The sequence below is a fragment of the Girardinichthys multiradiatus genome, chromosome 15 (genome assembly GCF_021462225.1).
Source record: "Girardinichthys multiradiatus isolate DD_20200921_A chromosome 15, DD_fGirMul_XY1, whole genome shotgun sequence".
Lineage (NCBI taxonomy): Eukaryota > Metazoa > Chordata > Actinopteri > Cyprinodontiformes > Goodeidae > Girardinichthys > Girardinichthys multiradiatus.
In genome coordinates, this window is record NC_061808.1 from 1,755,909 (window position 1) to 1,765,251 (window position 9,343).

The following is a 9,343-nucleotide window of genomic DNA, read 5'->3' on the forward strand; positions in this document are numbered from 1 at the left end:
GTGAATGAAATCATCACATTTAAGAATAAAATGTTACATCAGACTAATACCAACATTTTTATTACAGAAACATGGGCTTAATAAACACCATGTTTAATACCCCAATACATTGAAGGTTGTTATTTTTATTCTGACAAATGAGCATCATCAGAACCCAGATTCTGATTTATTGAGAATATGCATCTAAAGGTTTTGGTTCTCTTATGAAGAACCAATACAAGAAAACACCAGTATAGAACCACTGGAACACGGTTCTGGAAGGACACATCCTGGGATCCCCAGGCGTAGCGTCATAATCAGAGCTGCTATATTAAGGACATGTGTAATGTGGGCTGTTTGGCTTGAACAACACACACACACACACACACACACAATGTTAAAGAGCAGTGATGTAGAATCAGTGTTGATCTTTATTTAGCTCCTCGTCAGAGCTACAGACGGTGTAGACAGACATCATGCTGCTGGTTTGGTATGAGTGAGGTGGGAGGCATGTTACTACATAACCAACATCCTGGGCATGTGGAAGAAAGCAGGCCTGCTGCTAGGAAACGTTTCAAACTGAAGCTCATTAATAATGGTTTAAATGTTCTTCATGTGGGGTTAACGTTTAACCTCGTTCTCACCAGGATTTCTGTTGCAGTGCAGCTGCTTCCTGCTTCTCTGTTATCAGCAGGTCCTACCCCTGCAGCAGCAGCAATGCTCTAAGTTTGCTCTCGGCTCCCCTGGCCTTTCCCAGCCGTCTGTTTTTCTAGATTCGTTTTCCTCCTTCCTGGTTCAGCCAACATGTGACCTGCTGAATGCGGTCTGACGGCTCGTTTCGTCACATCAGCTTCATCTCATGGAAACGTGAGTCCCTGCTTCTCCCAGCAGATATCTGCTTCGTCACTGTGGTTCATCACATGACCATCGTCTCATCACAGCTCTTCTGGTGTCATTTGGTGTTTTCAGGCAGGTTCTGCAGGTTAAAGGGTAAACAGCCCTCTTCTTCCTTCCAAGCAGACTTTTTTGCAGTACTTTAAGGTGGTTTTCATCAACAGTAATTTTCACAACAGTCCTTACAATCCAGTATGAAATCAGTAATTTGTAAAGCAGATTTGTATGTGAAACAGCATCTGTTCTCTTGGGATATGTGTCAGATTTCTTTGGCTTCACCAAGAGAACAACACTGAGTGAAAATATTTATCCTTGATGACTGAAACTGAGACAAAGTCCAGAGAAAACCTGTGAAAAGCTTCAGGTAACCTCAAGAACTACTGATCGAATCCCATATGCAGCAACATCTGACTGCCAGGAAGGTAAATTAGGGATGACTCAGGACTTTTTCAGTAATATGATGCAATAATAAATCAGTTTCATGTAACTCAGATCATCTTTATGGATGTCCATTTTATAGCATGTACAGTTCATGCTTTTAAATAAATATTTATGGGACGACATTTCCATGTTCGGATAAAATGGTTTTAAGGTCCTTTAGTGTTAAGTTGACAAATATTGTCCAACATTTAGTAAAGTTCATAAAAGACAAGTTAATGTGGGACTTTTCTTAACTTTCCAGGATAATTTATGTGCACAAGGCATCTGTCCAAACACTGTAAAACATGATTTTATGTATTGTAATCATGTATCTTGAACAAACCCTGCTGTAAGTGTGTATTGCAGTCCAGCTGGGTTGTGTTGGTTTTTTTATTATTATTTAATCCTCTTCGGTGATTTCATTTTATGCTTCCCTTTTTCCAATAGAGACAATAATTCTTTTTTAAAAGTTTGCCATAGAAATATTATATATTCAAAATGTTTCCATGTAAATTATTTCTTTCAGCATGGTTTTCTTTTCTTAAAAAAAATAAAAACAAAAACTATGAAAATTTTGATTTAATAGCTCAGTCTAGTGCCATCTAGTGACGTAATTTATGTACTGCACCAAAATTAATTCATACTTTTCTACCTAAATGGCTCCTAAATATTGTGAAAAATAACAGAAAAGGAAGGTGGGTTTTGTTGGTCTCTCAAAGTAGCTTGGAAGAACATTTGGATAATAAACATTTGGTCCTTTAAACTAGCTGCCAGAATACAGATGCTCTGTTTATGCCATAAACGACTTTATATGTTGATGGGGTCTGAAGTTCTACAGCTTAATAAACTGTTTGAAAGGCCAGCAGACATGTGAGGATGGATGGATGAAGACCCCGGAAATAAAGCCCGGAAATATTTTTTTCTTCTTCCATACTTATCCACAAAGACCCTTCAATGTCATTCCAATATTTCTAAAGTGTTCAGATTGTGGAGGTGCTTCTTGTAAACAGCGAATGATCGCAACGCTCAGCTGCTGCACCGCCGGACGGTCGTGTTACCATGTCACATCAGCAGGGGGCGACACTCAGTGGCACGGTGCCGAAACCTCCACGGCTTTACATCACGGTCAGGCACTGAAACATACTTCAGGTTGAACAGGAGAGGGCCAGGAAATAAGGAGGTGGTTGGGGGGTTCTGGTTCTGAAAATCAATCTGAACACAGTTTATCTTAACTGGTCAACGGCCTCAGTGGCTTTTGGGGTCAGATGTCTGAACTTTATTTATCTGCATCCCTCTGGGCCAATGGAAGAACTCAGGTGAGGTGACATCACCCCCCTGATGAGGAGTGTGAACTCAGCTTTCGTCATCATGAATCCCTAATGAGCCCTGTCCCTCAGTATCCAATCAGCTGCTGCCGGGATTATCAGCCAATGAGGCCTGACAGGGCAGAGCCAATCGGATTTCAGAAAACAGATTACAGCCAGAGGGAATCAATAATGCAGACACACACACAGATCCTGAGCCGGGCAGTACCAACATGTCCGTAAATGATTAGGCTGAGCAGCAGATAGAGTGCTGCAGAAAGAGGAGCTGGTGGAGAAGTGAGGAAAGTAAATGGATCATGGAAGGGATGAAAAGTGAGTTTGGAGGAACGATCAGAGAGATGATCTCACTGATTTTAACACGATTCACTGCTAGTGGCTGTGAGTCACTGCTGTCAGTGTCATCCAACGCCAGCAGAGGCAACTTTCACTGCAACAGCTGGAGATTCCTTAAAGATCAGAGATGGAGTCCACCTCCTCACTGCTGGTTTACTGGTCACCATGTAGAGGAGGTACCACTACAGGGGCTCAGGGTACTGCTCACCAGAAACCAGCTGGTATATTCTACAAAAACAGACATGTACCTCATTCATCTGTCTGTCTTTGGTTCGAGATGAAGGGAACCGATCTGACCCTGTGTGAAAAAGTATTCACCCCCTAAACCTAGTAACTGGTTGTTCCTCCTCAGCAGCAGCTGCTGCCACCAGTGTTCATCAAAGGTGCTAATGAGTCTTTAACATCACTGTGGAGGAGTTCGGACCCACTCTGCTTTGCTGAATTCATTTAATTCAGACACATTGGAGGGTTTTCTAGCAAGAACGGCCTGATTAAGGTCATTCCACAGAATCTTAATCAGATTTAACTCCTGACTTGGACGAGGCCACTACAAAATCTATATTGTGTTTTCCTTTAGTCATTCAGAGGTGGACACGCTGGTGCTCTTTGGATCTTAGTCCTGCCGCAGAACGCAAGTGAACTTGAGCCTGAGGTCATAAACTGATGATCGGACCTTCTCCTTCAGGGTTTTCTGCTACATTCATGGTACCATCAACTACAGCAAGTCATTTAGGCTCTGAAGCAGCGAAACAGGCCCAGATCATCACACCACCACCACCATGTTTGACTGTCGGTATGATGTAACAGTTCAGTCACAATATTTTCCCAGAAGTCTTCAGGATCATCAAGATGTTTTTGGGAAATGTGAATCGGGCCTTTGTGTTCTTTTGGGTCAGCAGTGGTTCTGGCCTTGGAACTCTCCCCTGGAGGCCATTTTAACCCAGTCCCTCTTTCTTATTGTTGAATAATGACCTCTGACCTTAACTGAGGCAGTAAAGCCTGTAGCGCTTGAGATGGGTTCTTTTGTGACCTCCTGGATGTGTCAATGATGAGCTCTTGGAGTAATTTTGGTAGATCAGACACTCCTGGGAAGGTTCTCCACTGTTTCATGTATTCTCCATCTGTGGTTCTCATTGTGGTTCTCTGGAGTTCCTTAGAAAAGGGTCTCTAACCGCTTCCAGACTGGTTGATGTCAGACTTTGTTCTCATCTAAAAGTGGGATTAGCCTCAGTTATTTCATAGTTTAACAAGAGAGGTGATTTGTTCCTCATAGGACCAGGTTGGTTTGGTGAGACTTCTCCATTATTAAATAAAATAATCAATGGAAAGCAGTTTATTGTGCTTACTGATGTTTGTCTGGTATCTAAAGTTGTTCAATTTAAACGAAAGTAAAAATAGCAGAAATCTGAAGGGAGGTTGTAAAACATTTCATATCCAGCAGTTAAAAACACGGAGCTGAACAAACCTGAAGTTTCTCCCAGAGTTTGTCTTGATTTGTTGTTTTGTTTGAGTGGTTTGAAAGTATGCTGCTAACCCAAAATGGATATAAACCAAACATGGAGCAAATACTCCAGCTGCTGAGGTGCAGTTCATGTTTCAGATTTTACATGAGATCTTCGCCCACACAGATTCTCATACCTAACATTCGCCACTCCCACTGAATGACACACTGACCATGACCGTGAAATGTTCGTACTTTGGAGCAGAGAACATCTGGTTGTTGTTGCTGCAGGATCATTAAGCTGCTGAAAACACGCAGGGTGGGGAGAGTTCTTTGAAATGTGTTTTATCAGATAAAGACGTTTGTTGACAGGAGCTTGTAACTTTTATGGTCCTTAAAATAACCCCTTAAAAATAAAACTGAACTTTGACAAACAGCCTCCCTCGGATTCCACTGAATCTGACGAAGGCTGCAGGGCTGTTCTGTTGAATTCAGTCTGACCTTTCCTCTCAGTCTCTAAAGCCATTAACCTACCTTTTTCTATTGAAAGTACTCCTGGCCCAGTGCTTCAGTGTTTGTTCTGTGGACTATTGCCATCTTCTGAAACCCCAGATGGCCACTTATACCGAGTCTGGTTCTGCTGGAGGTTTCTTCTTGTTAACAGGGAAGTCATTTGTCTCCATTGTTGCCGCATGCTTGCTTTGTGTGAAGAATGGCTGCAAAGTCAGGGAAGGAAGGAAAAATAAAGGAATAACACAAGGAAGTAGGGGAGGAAGGAGGGAAGGAAAGAAACATCTTGCAGATAATGATTCTCATGATCCCATCGAGAGCTGAGATGTCTAAATGTCCAAGCAGCGGCCTGTCTTCGCAGCCTGTAGCAGCTTCCTGCAGCGGCTTCCTGCAGCGGCTTCCTGCAGCGGCTTCCTGCAGCGGCTTCCTGCAGCGGCTTCCTGCAGTGGCTTCCTGCAGCGACTTCTTCTAGCTGCTTTCTGGGGCTGCTTCCTGAGTCGTCTTCCTACGCCGCTTTCTTCCAATAGCTTCCTGCAGTTGCTTCCTGCAGCGACTTCCTCTGGTTGCTTTCTGGAGCTGCGGTTCCTGAGGCGGCTTCCTACGCCGACTTCTTCCAGCAGTTTACTGCAGCAACTTCCTGCAGCAGCTTCCTGCAATTGCTTCCTGAAGCTCATTCCTGCAGCTACCTTTTTACTCTCAATTAAACAGCAGTTTCTGTGATTTCTTCCTCTTAAACAACATCAGGAGAAATGATCTAAAAAATCAACGGTTCTACTCTACTTACTGCTTCATTCAGGAAGTCGTGCAGGATGTTTAGAACAGCTCGTTTTCTGTTGGGTCAGTGGTCCTTTCATGAAGATCATCATGCAGCATTCAACAAGGAGGAGTCCAGCTCTAAAACCCACAAACTGAGCTGAGATCATCGCTGTGGAGACAAAAAGGCTCAACAACAACCTCAGGTCAGATCTGTGACACACAGTCATGTGGTTGGAGATAATTTCAGCTCAACTTGTTTTTCAGTTTTCAACATGACAGAAACTGGCTCATTCCACGCTTACTCAGCAAATAAGGAGCCTTAAAAAGTAAAACAATGAACTCCGTTGTGCCTCACAGCATGTTCAGGCTGGGCTTCTGAATCTATTTTTGGGAAGCCTGAAAATATTGTATCACTGCGAATGGCCCGGTGACCCGTTCCATCCTGCCTTGGCAGAACAATCAATTGTTTGGAGCAGATCACAGGATCCTGAGGCTGCAGAACTCATCACACAGTCAGTGTTTCAGAGCACATGGTTTCCCTGCTCATGTGGCATTTTGTCAACCAGCTGCCTCAAAATGTGAACACGTGTCACATCTCCATGTGATCAGAAGCTATTTTGTTCAGATGTTTATCCCGGAGAACATTGTGGTATGACAGCAAATACCAGAATCTTCGGTTTCACCCATCTCCTCAGTATTTGGAAGAATTACCCTGTAAACTGCCAACTTGGCGTAGATATTTAGTTTTCTTCAACAAGCTTCTCAGAATAGTTTGCTTGAATTTTGGCCCATTTCTCCTGACGGAACCACAAACTGGGTCAGGTTTGTAGGCCCCCTAGCTCTCCACTGAAGAACATGAACTTTGTTGTCCTTCAGCCGCTCTGTATATGGTGGTGTGCTGAGGGACATTGTCCATCAGGAAGACCCATTGGTGTCCAGGCTTTAACTTTCTGGCTGACGTCTTCAGATGTTGTTTTAATATTCGTACTTGTCGTCTTCGGCTTTATCCAGGACCGGGTTGCGGGGGCAGCAGACTCAGCAGAGACGCCCAGACGTCCCTCTCCCCAGACACCTCCTCCACCTCCTCCGGGTGGAGCCCAAGGCGTTCCCAGGCCAGCCGAGAGACATAGTCCCTCCAGCGTGTCCTGGGCCTCCTCCTGGTGGGACGTGCCTGGAACACCTCCAGAGGAAGGCGTCCAGGAGGCATCCGGTATAGATGCCCGAACCACCTCAACTGGCTCCTCTCAATGTGGAGGAGCAGCGGCTCTACTCCGAGCTCCTCCCGGATGGCCGAGCTCCTCACCCTATCTCTAAGGGAGTGCCCGGCCACCCTACGGAGGAAGCTCAATTCAGCCGCTTGTATCCGGGATCTTGTTCTTTCGGTCATGACCCAAAGTTCATGGCCATAAGTGAGGGTAGGAACGTAGACCGACCGGTAAATTGAGAGCTTTGCTTTTCGGCTCAGCTCTCTCTTCACCACAACGGACCGGCACAGTGCCCCTGTTACTGTGGCAGCTGCACCGATCCGTCTGTTGATCTCCCGCTCCATTCTTCCCTCACTCGTGAACAAGACCCCGAGATACTTGAACTCCTCCACTTGAGGCAGGAACTCCCCTCCAACCTGAAGGTTAAACTATAGGTGTGATCCCCCTATAGTTGGTACACACCCTCCAGCCACCCTTCTTATGAAGTGGGACCACCACTCTAGTCTGCCAATCCAGAGGCTCTGTCTCCGACCACCATGCAATGTTGAAGACGCGTGTCAACTATGACACCCCCACAACATCAAGAAGAACTCAGGGCGGATCTCATCCACCCCCGAAGCCCTGCCACCGTGGAGCTTTTTATGTTGTTTTAATATTTTCACATATTGTTCTTTACTCATTATGCCATCTAGTTTGTGCAACAGTCTCTCCTGCAGTAAAACAGCCCCGCAGTATGATGCTGCCAACCCTGTACTTCACAGTTGAGATGGTGTTTTCAGGCTTGGAAGATTTCCCCTTTTTCCTCCAAATGTAACGAGGGTCATTTTGTCCAAAACATCTGTGTCAGCTTCACCAGAGCAGAGGGCATGTCTCAGAAAATTCCAGTCTTTATCGAATGCTTTTATAAGGCCCTCAGGAACAAGTGTAGCTTTTGGAGTGATGGCTTCTTCCTCTCTGAATGACCTTTCAGCCCATATTGGCCCTGGACCAACATGGGCTTCAGCAGCACCTTCACAAGGTCTTTGTTCTGGGGTTGATTCATACCTTCTGGGTCAAAGAACCGGTCTCCTTCCTGAACCGTAAGCTATCTGGACATTCCCATGCTGCTTATACCCAGATGTTCCTCCATTTACCTCAGGTGTTGGGAGTAAACACATGAGAAGCTTATGAAAGCCATGACAGGAGAATTTTCATTTGTTTAGTAACGGAAAATGTTTCTGCAACTTTTTATTATATTTTTTAATCATGTACTGACTAATCTTTTATGTCAGCCACAGTTTTCTCCTCTATGCTGAAACAGCTCATGTCTCCTGTGGACATTTAAGCAAACAGCACATCGGTCTCAGCTGCTGATTAAGTGCCCAGTCGGATGCTGCAGAGCGAAACTGCTGTGTCATTGTGGAGATTTGATTCAGAGCAGGGATTAGAAGGCAGCTCCCCAAAACCAAATATCCACCTCCTCAGAACGTCCCAATATGTTCAGCCATTTATCATTTCACTGATTCTAAATCAGTAGTTCCAGCTTCAGTGTTTTCATCTTTAAAATGAGAAAGTCATGATATCAGCAGCTGCCCTTATAAGGTAATGTGTCACCAGGTCAGGTTGAAAAGATGAAGTCATGTTGAGTCACTCTCAAGCAGGAAAAAAAGGACTGGGTCAGGTTCCACAGACATTTGTATCAACACAGTTCTTGCCTATAATGTTTCAGTCAGAATGAAAGTGATGACAGATCTTTGTCTTTGTGGTGCTCCTCAGTCTGAACTTTGGTCATATCTGTCACAATCATCAGTGTCAGCACTTCTTCATGACTTTACCAAACATTGGGCTCTAAGAGGGGCGTTGTCTTCATTCAGCACAGATCTAATGCTTGTGTGGTCAGCAAGACACTAATGATGAAACTAAAGTGTAAATAAAACAAACAGGCAATGTAGAACTTCAACAGAACAGAACCACCCATCAGTCTGTTCCTCCAAGGTACCAAGGAGGTCAGGATCTTCAGATATGTGATTGGTGGAAATGATCGATATAGGAGTAACTTCCTTCAAAGGTTTGACTGAAACCCATCATCTCTTACAGACCAACCATGATGGTGCGCTCATGTAGAACCTTTAAGGTAATAAGGTCCGTAGAACACAGCGTTTCACCTAACCGAAGGTTTAGTGTTTCGTTCAGTTGCTCTTACTCCAGAAGACATTAATAGGTTTATGTAAATGCACATCCCACCAATCATCATACAACTTCATCAGTCATGGAGTCCCACAGGGTTCTGGTTTAGTGCTGCTTTTCTTCACAACTAATGAGGTTGTGAAAACCAACACCTGAGTTAGGTTCAACAACCTGAATGATGTTCTACTCCTAGAAAGATCTGACACCAAGCCAATTAATAAAAATAAGCAACCAGAATATTGTGACAATTAGCTCTAGAGAAGGTGTGGAGATCCTCACTGATCAAGTTCTTCATCTCCAATGTCACATTGATA